The 12,514-nt window shown below is 39.9% G+C and overlaps 1 protein-coding gene across 4 annotated transcripts in view; it reads left to right on the top strand.

Annotated features, from left to right (window-relative positions):
- The window catches only part of arid3c (AT rich interactive domain 3C (BRIGHT-like)), a 587,014-nt gene that overhangs the window by 367,962 nt on the left and 206,538 nt on the right, over nt 1–12,514 (top strand). The window lies entirely within an intron of this gene.

Genomic DNA, 12,514 nt, shown 5'->3' with positions numbered 1-12,514 from the left:
TGAAGTTCCACATCCCTGGAATCACTCCAGTAAATATCTCTGCACCCTCCCTAAAACCTTTTCATCATTACTAATGTTTCTAGCTCCAAATTGGACACAGTTTTCTGGTTGTTCATAAACATTCATTGTGACGTCCTTGATCTTGAACTAAATCCAGTGTTTTGCATGCATTTCATAACTGCTTCCTTCTGCACTTTAAATGGAGTACGCACATATACCCTGAGATCTCCCTGTCCTGGAACACATTTTCAGTATCTGGTTCACGTTTCCCTTTATTTTCCTACCTAAATTTAACAGCTTACATTCTTCAACTCTGAATTTCATCTGCCATCTGTCTGTTTCTTCAAACAGCTTGTTCTTATTTCCGTGAAGTCTATTAGAGTGCATATAGTTGTCTATAACTTGAAGCTGTACGTCATCCTTTTAGATTGTCCAGTAAGCAGAACCAGCTGATTAAAGCAGAGGGAAAACACTTGTGAAAAGGACCATGGATGACTCACCAGAGGGAAAGACAGAATGGATTCTTAGTGGTCCACAAATGACACTGTTGAAAATCTTTTAACAAATATTCTTGGAGTGGTGTGCTTTACTCCCTTTTAAAAGCAGCTGGCATATCATCGTTCATTTGTTGTGTGCCGTGTCATATGACGTGATGATCATGGTTTTTCCATCACCATGATTTCTCTTGGCAAATATTTCTACAGAAGTGGTTTGCCATTGGCTTTTTCTGTGCAGTGTCTTTACAAGATGAGTGAACACCAGCCATTATCAATACTCTTCAGGGATTGTCTGCCTGGTTTTAGTGGTCACATAACCAGGACTTGTGATATGCACCAGCTGCTCATACGACCACCTGCACCCATGGCTTGATGTGGCCCAGATCAGAGGGCTAAGCAGGTGCTATACGTTGCCCAAGGGTGACCTGCAGACTAGTGGAGGGGAGAAGTGCCTTACTCCTCCACCCCACTGTCCATGGCAAATCACACTATATTTACTTCCACAACCATTAACGGGTGCTAATTAAATATCATATTAGGGACCTCAAGACACTTATGCCCAAATTAAGGCTTGCTTGAAATCCAAAGTAGACAGGCTTTGGCGAGCAGATGTAGAATAGTTATATGTTCTCCTCTTGTTACTTCCCTGTTATCACAGTGAAACTGAGATCATAAGGAGAAAGTCTCCCTCATTATTTTATCATAAAATTTAGGACAGTTTAATTTTGTTACAGTTTTCCCATTTTAACATCTTCCAAGCATCTTCTGAAGACACAACCTCCACCATCACTGTGCAAAAGCTACTTTCCATAGAAGCAAATGCTGCCTTTTCAATTTGACTAGCTTGACGACCTCAGTTTTTGATGTTTCTTACCACCAAAGATTGCTTCTTGTAGCCTTACTGCCACCAAAGATGCTGCTTGCAGCCTTACTGACTGCACTAATGGTACATAAGGCAGCACTGTCACCGACTGAAATAGGGAAGCTCACGCTTCCATCTTAAGTCAATAAAGAGGCAATTTGTCTTTGTTTTTGCAAGCGTTGCATTGAATAGTGAGGATAAAGAAACTCTGACTCTGGAAATGACAGTCAGAAATGTGAGAATTTATTTGTGGTCTTGGTCAAATCCATTCACAGACTTTAAAAGCTCCAAAGACCACTCAGGTTTGACAAGGTCAAATGTATTGGACATAGGTCTCGAGCAGGTCGCTCTCTAATTAATTTCCAACCAGATAGTTTACCAATATTTGACAGACTGATATAAACTGATATTTGAAAAATGTGGGAAACAAGTTATACTCAGGGAGTCTTTTCTTTTGTTGGATTATGTGTAACAAAATTATGAACTGTTTTTGAAAGAATGTATTTTAATTTTTGCTAATTGTGATCAAGGCATGGATAGAACACAAAAGGAATAGCAATAATTTGTCTTGTTATAGAACTTTATGACACCTTGTTATACACCTGAAAGTGTATAACAAATGCATTGCATTATGGGACCCAGAAGCAAACAAGCAGATACAAAGGTAGGTGGCTAGATGATTGCTGAAAGACAAAGGTTTGAAGGAGCATCTTAGACAAAAGAAAAGGCCAAATGTAGAATTATGATACTTTTATTAAATAAATAGAGATGAATTTCTCATTTATATGGTCCCCTTGGATTGCTGCAGCAACATTTTATTTTGATTAATATTGAGATGAATGGAACTAAAATGGCTATGTCAGGGAGTACATTAAAAATTACTCAGTCTTTTCTGTGATCATTGTTGCCTCTTGCTGAATATTGGCCACTCTGAGAATTGGTCATTGGCCCCAGGTAATTGTGGGTGCCCAGGGCAGTTGGAACCAAGACTTAATGAGAAAGAACAGAAAGGGAAATGTTGTTAATAAAATCTGATGAAAAGGGTGACAAAAATTGCAATAATCTTACAAGTTTATACAATATTTATCAATAAGCAATATACTGATTACATCTTGAGAGATCATCTCATCCTTTCAAAGTAATAGCTTTCAAAGCTTTTGATTTTCTTCTATCTACTGAATTTATATAAAAACATATTGTTGTAAAATAGTAGAAACTGAAATAGGATAATTGTTTAATTTCAGTGATGCGCTGGTGAGCTTTGACAACATTCTCATGAGACATACTGTATATTCGAAGCTTGTTTTAGAGGTATTGATCATGTAATCTAGGACAAAACTTTAGTATAATGCTGAGAGAGTGCTGGACCAACAGGAGTTTTTGTTTTAAATGATATAGTAATCTGAGTTGCTCAATCAGATTGATGTGTTAGAAATTACTTAGAAAAATAAAGTGATTGTCCTGGCCAATTTTTATAATTCTACCAACATCATTTACACAGTTTTTCTGTTTCTGTATCCCATAGTTTGTGTATAAGGTGGTTTATATTTCTCCCTATTTCAACAATGAGCACACTTTGGAACGTACTTTGCTCACTGTGAAATGCGTTGGGACATCCTGAAAATTGTGTGCCCTTTCTTCTAATTCGTGCAATCTGGACAGTTGTAAGCTGCAGTATAAACACAAGTGTTAAACTTTGGTAGCTTTAACTGAGAAGATTTGGCAAGGTGCCCAAAGTTGTCAGGCGGGAGGGTCATAGGTCAAGGCATGCAGTAAAATACACTGTGACATATAAATTGCTGCTTGACTGTACAACTGTATAAAGTGACTCCTTGATCGTTTTACTGTTCGATAGTAGGCATTTGTGGATTTAGCAAGACAGGAATTGTTAACAATTTTCTGAAACAAGAAAGCCAAATCCTGGAGGAGTTTTTCTTTCTTTGGGTCCTATGAGGCCTTTATTGATCCAAAATCAAGTCCACAGCACCTAAGTCCATGAAATGAGTCATGCTGGATATTATATTGGTGAGGGATGTCCTGATTTGACACAGTGTTGCCATTTTGAAATTTTACATTCACTTTTCAAACACGAACACAAACAAACACACACACACAGAAAATGTTGAATGTATCGACCAGTTGAGAAGCACACTATCAAGTCTGTTTAAATAGATTAATGTTGGTTATTTGCTAGCTGGTTTGTTATCACCATTGCTGCAATACTACAATTAGTTGGTGGTGTTCATTGGATTGGAATTAGAATTAGAATTGGTTTATTATTGTCGCATGTACTGAAGTACGCTGATAAGCTTGTCATGTATACAGTTCCTATGGAGTAATTCATTGAGGTAGCACAAAATAAAATAATAAAAGAATGCAGAATATAGTGTAACAGCTGCAGAGAAATTGTACTGCAAGCAGATATTAAAGTGCAAGATAGATTGTGAGGTCAAGAGTCCATCTTATCCAACTAGGTAACCAATCAAAAGTCTTAGAACAGCAGGGTAGAAGTTGGCCTTGATCTGCATGCTTCCAAATTCTCTAGGAAGTGATGTGGATGGTGTTGAAAGTCTTTGCCCTGGCTTCAAGTTTTCTGCACAACCCTCTGTTGCGAGGCAAATGACATGGCTGGGAGAATGAGCAGAGGGCATGCAGACAGCTGGAAGGGATGTATTGGTCTTCACGTACTGCATTTCAGAGCATGAAAGGCAGCCTGCTGCCACTCTGAGAGGCACTGATAGAGTCAATGTTTTCTCTGGATATAGAATCTAGGAACATAGAAATTTACTGCACAGTCCAGGCCCTTCAACCCACCATGTTGAGCTGACTCTGAGATCATTCTAACCCTTCCCTCCCATTTCGTTGCGAAAATATTGTTTTGAAGCGGCAGTATATTGCAATGCATAATAATAAAAAAGCTGTAAATTACAGTAAGATTTATATACAGTGGCATGCAAAAGTTTGGGCACCCTGGTCAAAATTTCAGTTATTGTGAATAGCTAAGTGAGTAAAAGATGAACCGATTTCCAAAAGGCATGAAGTCAAAGATGACACATTTCTTTAATATTTTAAGCAAGAAAACTTTTATATCCATCTTTTACAGTTTCAAAGTGACAAAAAAAGAAAAGGGCTCGAAGCAAAAGTTAGGGCACCCTGTATGGCAGTACTTAGTAACACTCCCTTTGGCAAGTATCACAGCTTGTAAACACTTTTTGTAGCCAGTTAAGAGTCTTTCAATTCTTGTTTGGGGGATTTTCGCTCATTGTTCCTTGCAAAGGGCTTCTAATTCTGTGAGATTCTTGGGCCATCTTTCATGCACTGCTCCTTTGAGGTCTATCCACAGATTCTTGATGATATTTAGGTCAGGGGACTGTGAGGGCCATGGCAAAACCTACAGCTTGCTCCTCTTGAGGTAGTCCATTGTGGATTTTGAGGTGTGTTTAGGTTCATTATCCTGTGGTAGAAGCCATCCTCTTTTCATCTTTGGCTTTTTTACAGATGGTGTGATGTTTGCTTCCAGAATTTGCTGGTATTTAATTGAATTCATTCTTCCCTCTACCAGTAAATGTTTCCTGTGCCACATGGAGCGAAAGGGAATGAGGATAAATTGGATAGTGGTGTACTAAACTTTGAGGGGTATAGATAGGGTAAGTGAACTTCTACTCAAAGAGACTAGAACTGGAGATCATAGGTTAAGGATGAAAGGATGAGGGGGAGCTTCTTTACACAGATGTTGAAGTGAGTGTGGAATGAGGTGTCAGTGGAAAAGGTGGATGCGCATTCAATTGCAGCAATTAGAAGTTTAGATACGTACATGGATGGGAGGTGTATGGAGGCCTATGGTCCAGGTGTGGGTTGATGGGTTTGGCATGGATCTGATGGACCCAAGGCGCTGTTTCTGTGCTGTAGTGCTCTATGACTCAACGGAAAATTGAGCGATGGAAAACATTAAGAGTTTCCATGCAAGAGGGTTTGATTTCCTTTGGTACTGTTTTTGTGCACAATTCCTTTGTGCTTTGGTTGAACAGATTCATCAATGGATTTTACATGAACAGGTTAACGAGAGTGTGTAGGTAGTGCAAAATGAAATAACATGTGAACTCATTGGACAATGTGGTCGGAGAGAAAAGTGAAACTGCTGGAGAGGCAGAGTTGAAGGGCAGCTATCCCCAGGGTGCAAGCATGCAATAGTGCCAGGCGGAAAGTTGAAACCATGCCCACACACATACACAAACTCAATTGTGTATCTCTAACAAAGAAGAACAAATGTTTGAGGGGAACTGCCCATAACCTGTCATATTTACACTAGCAAGGATTGCTATAACCTTACACAGCCGTTTGGATTTCGGCAGCTTTTCAGCACTTAATAAAAGAGACAGAAGGCATCCAACTGGTTAAAAGCAGGTTGTAAATGCCTCCTTTCAAATTAGGAAGCACGCTTTCATACGCCAGGGAAACATAGCTTGATTCATTCTTACATTTAATTATAAAGAACATGACCTCCTGACACATGTTTGATTACAGTCCTCCTCCACATCCCCCTTTTAATATGTTTTCTCTGTTACAATTTTAAAAATTATTAACAGTGGGAATTCTGACAGCTTCTAGTATAATACAACATCAGGAAACCATTGGGGACTCTTGAGGTCACAAGGATAAAGACATTCAAGAGGACAACTAATTAGAAATACCTCTGAATGATGAATGAATAATTTGAAGTTGGATATAAGGTTGTTGCTTCTGCTTAGCAATGCATGTAGTTAAAATGGGCAAGATTGGATGTATCAATTTTCAATAAAAATATTTATCTTGATGGACCACATGTTTTATTTGTTTGACAACCTCTGTCAGTTAATAAGTAAGTGGGTGTACAAACACACATTAAGGAATTTACGGAGTATAGCAGTATTCATCAGTGAAAGGATAACTGCAAAAGTACAGCCACTATTGAGTAGTACAGCACAAAACCTGGCTCTTCAGCCCATCCAGCACATCCTAGCTGATATTTTTTCACATCAACGCCAATTCAACGGGTGATGGAGAAATTGTCACCTTCCATTGGTGTTTGCTGTGGGATAATTGTTGCCAGGATTATATTAACTGAGGCGAGTGATGTAAAAGGTTCTTATGATACTGGACAGGTAAGAGCCAGATTGGGAGAGGAGGCCCGTCAATTGTAAGCACTTATCACCACAGGGTGGGAGTCACATGAGTAGCAACAGTACAATTCGTTAGAAGCCATAAAACATAACAGCACAATTAGGCCACTCAGCTCATCATGCATACTCCACCATTCCACCATGGCTGATTTATTATTTCTCTCAACCCCATTCTCCTGCATTCTCCCCATAACCTTTGATGCCCCGACTAACAAAGAACCTATCAACCTCTTCCTTGAGTATACCCAGTTACTTCGCCTCTACAACCACCTGTGACAAGGAATTCCAGATTCAATACCCTTTGGCTAAAAAAATTCCTCCCCATCTCTGTTCTAAAATGGACGTCTCTCTATTCTGAGGCTGTGTCCTTTGGTCCTAGTTTCGTGCACGATAGGAAACGTACTCCCCACATCCACTTTATCCAGACCTTTCAATATTCGATAGGTTTCAATGCGATCCCCCTCTTATTCTTCTAAACTCTAAAGCATACAGGCCCAGAGCCATCAAATGCTTCTCATTCCCGTGAGCCTCCAACAGACCCTCTCCAATCTCAGCATTCTTTCCTCAGATAAGGGGCCCAAAACTGCTCACCATACTCCAAGTGAGGCTTCACCAGTACCTCATACAGCCTCAATATTACAACCTTGCTTTTATATTTTAGTTTTCCTGAAATGGATGCTGACATTGCATTTGTTATCCTTATTACTGACTTAACCTGCAAGTTAACCTTAAGGGAATCCTGCACAAGGACTTCCAAGTCCTTTTGCACCTCAGATTTTTGAATGTTCTCCCCACTTAGAAAATAGTGTACACCTATCTTCCTTCTACCAATGTGCTTGACCATACACTTCCCTACACTAGCCCATCTAGTATTTCTTTTCCCATTATCTCATTCTGTGTAAATCCTTCTGCGGACTCCCTGCTTCCTCAATACTATTCACCCCTCCACCTATCTTCATATCATCTGCAAAAGTGGCCACAAATGCATCAGTTCCATCATCCAAGTCACCAGCATGTAATGTAGAACGAAATAGACCCACATCAGCCCCTGCAGAACAACACTAGTCAGTGCAGTCAACCAGAAAAGGCCCCATTTATTCCAACTCCTGTCCTCCTTTCAGTCAACCAATCTTCTATCTGCGCTGGTATCTTTACTGTAATACCATATACTCTTGTTAAGCAGCCTCATGTGTGGCACCTTGTCAATGAACTTCTGAAAATCAAGTATATAGCATACAATGACTCTCCTTTGTCTATCCTGCCTGCAATTTCCTCAAAGAGTTCCAACAGATTTGTCAGGTACGATTTCCCCTTCAGAAAACCATGATGACTTTGGCCTATTTTATCATGTGCCTTGAAGTACTGTACTTTAAAGCTTCGTCCTTAACAATGGACCCAACATCTTCCCAACCACTGAGGTCAGGCTAACTGGCCTATAATTTCCTTTCTTCTGCATCCATCCCTCCCTTCCTCAGGAAGCTGGCATCCATTATTAAGGACAGCGATCACTCAGGACATATCCACTTCTCATTGTTACCGTCAAGAAGGAGGTACAAAAGCCTGAAGGCTCACACTCAGTGATTCAGGAACAGCTTCTTCCCCCTGCCTTCCATTTCTTAATTGAATATTGAACCCCTAAACACAACCTCACTTTTTAAATTATTTATGTTTTGCACTATTTTTAATCTAGCTATTTAATATACATATATACTTACTGTAATTGAATTACTTAATTATTTTTTCTTTCTATATTATCATGTATCACAATGTAATGCTGTTGCTAAGTTAACAAGGAGGGAGGAGAAGATGGCAGTGCGACGCAGTGTGCGCGGCCTCGCCGGTGAATGATATCTGTATTTGTTAAGTAGGGTACCATGCACGATTCTGATTTGATGGAGACAGACGTGAGAGCACGGAGGAACATCTGGAAAACTTCTGAAATGCCCGCTTCGCTGCCGCTGCTACTGTGTGGTAACCGGAATCTCCATAGGAGAAGGCCTCTGAGTCCTTGGCTTTGCTTGTTTCGGCAGCCGGGACGAGGTCGAAGGCGCTCGGCAAAGGATGGCACTCGGGAGGCTCTATGGGAGGGGCTGGTTGGGGGCTCGAAGTTTTCGGACGGACTTAGAGTCAGCTGTGGTTGGGTGCTTCCAATGCATTGGCAGTTGTGGGTGCCTGGAAGTTTATGACAGGGAGAGTTTCTCCTTTTTTGCCACCTGCTGTCGGGGACTATCGGAGTCGATCGGGACTTGAGACATTTTTTACCGTGCCTTCTTTATCAAATTATGGTATTGCTTTGCACTGCTGTAATTATATGTTATAATTATGTGGTTTTGTCAGTGTTAGTCTTTGGTTTGTCCTTTTTTTTTGTGATATCACTCTGGAGGAACATTGTATCATTTCTTAATGCATGCATTTCTAAATGCCAATAAATGAGGACTGAGTGTCCTCATAATCTAAAACTAAAGTTTCATGTCACATGCTAATGAGAGTAAACCTGATTCTGATTCTTGAAGAATGGAGTAACATTTGTAATTTTGCAGTCCTCTGGAAGCATACCAGAATCTAGTGATTCTTGAAAAAGCATTAGTATTCTCCACAATCTCTTCAGCTACCTCTTTGAGTACTCTGGGGTATAGTGCACCTAGTGCAACTAGTCCAGGTGACTTCCTTACCTTCAGACGCTTTACCTTCCCAAGCACCTTCTCCTCACTCACTTCTGCCCCTTGACACTCAAATTTCTAGCTTACTGCTGCTGGTGTTTTCCACAGCAGTGAAGAATGACACAAAATACTTATTACATTTGTCTGCCACTTCTTTGTCCCCCATTATTACCTCTCCAATTTCCAGTGATCCAATATCCACTCTCACCTCTCTTTAATTTTTTATATATTTGACGAAACTTTTGGTGTTGGCTTTAATGTTATTGGCTACCTTACCTTCATATCTCATTTTTTCCCTCCTTACCGTTTTTTACTTGCCCTCTGCCGATTTTTCAAAGTTTCCCAATCCTCTATATTCCTACTAATTTTTGTGATATTATATGCCCTCTTTTTTTGCTTTTATGCTGCCTTTGACTTTCCTTGTCAGCCAAAGTTGCCTCATCCTCCATTTAGAATACTTCATCTTTGTTATGCATCTATTCTGCACCTTGCAAATTGCCCTCCAAAACCCCAGTCCTCCCCGTTAGTGTCCCCTTCCAATCAATTTTGGATTGCTCCTCTCTCATGCCTCAGTAATTCTCTTTACTCCACTGTTGTATTACTGATACATCTGACTTTATCTTTTCTCTCTCAAACTCCTATGTCTTATGCTCTAACACTACCTGCCCCTCCACCTATCTTTGTATCGTCTGCAAACTTGCCCAAAAAGCCATGAATTCTGCATTATGTAGTGAGACTGTGGGGAAGGACAGGCAGATGATAGGGCAAGTTGCAGTCAATAGGTTGAGTTGAAGCGTAACATGCTGGCAAAATTGAAAAGGTGTGGCGCGTGGCCAAATGGTTAAGGTGTTGAACTACCGATCTGAACGTTGTGAGTTTGAGCCCCAGCCGAGGCAGCGTGTTGTGTCCAGGCAAAATGCTGGGTGTTAACCTTGTGATAGGCTGGTGTCCGTCGCTTCACGCCACAGAAACCGACATAAGCACCGGCCTGATGGGCCTATAAGGCTCGGGACAGGCTTAGACTTTAACTTTAAAATTGAAAAGGGTGATGAACATAGGACTGAAGGTGTTGTAAGAAATGTAATAGAAAACTACTTAACTCATTTTCTATGAATGTAAGAACAAAAATATGTTGCATATTTTATTCTTCTAATTTTTTATTATGTATAAAGTTTATTTTGATATATAAACCAATGTTTAAAACTCAAAGTAAATTTATTATCAAATTAGATCTATATAATACCGAGATTCATTTTCTTGAATGATTTACAAAAAAAGAATACAATAGAATTTTATGAATAACTATATGTAAATGGATAAAGACTGACAAACCACCACCAAACTATGCAAATAAATAAACTGAGGAAATGAATTGTAAAGTGCCCTGAAAGTGAGTCTGTAGGTCGTAGAATCGGTTTGTAGTAGTGTGATTCAAGTTACACATTTTCTGAGTCCATGTCAACCATTAGTCACACATTTATACCACTTCTACATTTGTCTCCTTTTTATTTAATCTCCCAACATTTTCATCAGCTGTACCAACCACTTCTCCCAGCCCCAGATTCTATCACTCACCGCTGTCGTATGGGCAATTTACAGAGGCCAATTAATCGCTAACTCGTACACATTTAGGAGGTGGGATGAAACCAGCACACCCGGAGAAAACCCATTCAGTGATCATAAGACACAGGAGCAGAATCAAGCCATCCTGCCATTGAGTCTCTTCCACTATTTGATCACGACTGATTTACTATCCCTCTCAACCCCATTCTCCTGCCTTCTCCCTATTACCTTTGATACCCCTACTAATCAAGAAGCCATCATCCTCCACTTTAAATATACCCAATGACTTAACCTCCATGGCCATCTGTGGCAATGAATTCCACAGATTTGCCACCCTCTGTCTAAAGAATTTCCTCCTCACCTCTATTCTAAAAGAGATGTGTTCCTATTCTGAGGCTGTGCCTCTGGTCCTAAATTCCCACATTATAGGAAACATCTGCCCTGTCTAGGCCTTCCAATATTCAATAGGTTAAGGATGCAAACTGCACACAGACAGCACCTGACAGACAGCAGTGTAGTAGAAAGATGCAAACTCTATACAGACAGCACCTAAGGTCAGAATTAAATCTGCGTCGCCGGCACTCTGTGGCAGCACCTCTATTAGGTGTGCTACCATGCCACACAAACTCTGAAGTGATGAGAGTTATTCAGCCTTTCCACTTGCACTAAAAATGCTGAAACATAATTGGTTCTAAACTTGCCTTGAATCACAATCTATAGAATTACTTGCACTATCATGTTACATTGACCAAAAAATTCTATTGACAGCACCTACTCTGGTGGACTGTCTTCCTTCCTCTGATATCACACTATCTCTAAACGGAATGCTTCCACACACCAGCTTCCGTTAAAGCAGCATATGCCTCATCATGGCTCATTGCTTTCCCATGCTGATTGGAGACCAATTTACTTGTTCAGTTCCTAGATTGGTTCTTAATCACAGTAAATCACCACTTTTCTTGTGCACAATTTTAAGAAGAATAATTACATCACTTAATGTTATAGGCAGTGTTACGTTTTGTAACTTCAAAACATTAAACTAATTCAAAGGAAAACACGGGAGTCCAAAATGTGCATCTAACTTCATGTTTACTTTAAGTAAGTTGCACCCGTATTACATTGTAGCATGATGACGTACCGAATTCCTGTATTTATACATAAAAGTAATGAATTATTTAAATGAACAAGAATGCTTCATCAACATATATATATACACACACACACAAGATTACTTAAATACTGAATACACGACAGGAAGCACAACAGAGTACTGGTTAGCAATATGTTTTATTGCACCGGCTGTAAGATTGGGATTCAGTTCCCATTGCTGTCTGTAAGGTGTTTGAATATTCTGGTTGTGACCATGTGGGCTTCCTCTAGGTGTTCTGGTTTCCTCCTACATTCCAAAAGATATATAGTTAGTGCTGGTGAGTTGAGGGCAGCATTTGTGGACTGCCTGGCGCAATCCTCACTGATTTGATTTGATGCAACAACACTGTATGTTTTGATGTAGAAGTGACAAATAAAACCAATCTGTATTTTTATTGTTGAAAGGATGTGAGTTTGTACCATTTTTATTTTGTCTGGATTGCAGTCTCTAATTCCTGGAAAAATACAGAGAAATTTTTGACAAGTCAAGACCACAACAACTTCTTGGTGCTGCCTTAGCCCTCTAGCTATAAAAACACACTAAATGACTTGGAATACACAGGCCCAAAATAATTTTAGTCTTGGGAATGTCCAGAAGATAAGCTACTAGCTGAAAGCTTCAGT

This window comes from Mobula hypostoma, chromosome 3 (genome assembly GCF_963921235.1).
Source record: "Mobula hypostoma chromosome 3, sMobHyp1.1, whole genome shotgun sequence".
Classification (NCBI taxonomy): domain Eukaryota; kingdom Metazoa; phylum Chordata; class Chondrichthyes; order Myliobatiformes; family Myliobatidae; genus Mobula; species Mobula hypostoma.
Note: the sequence above shows the minus strand (reverse complement) of the source record. Positions and strands in the feature narration are given on the sequence as shown.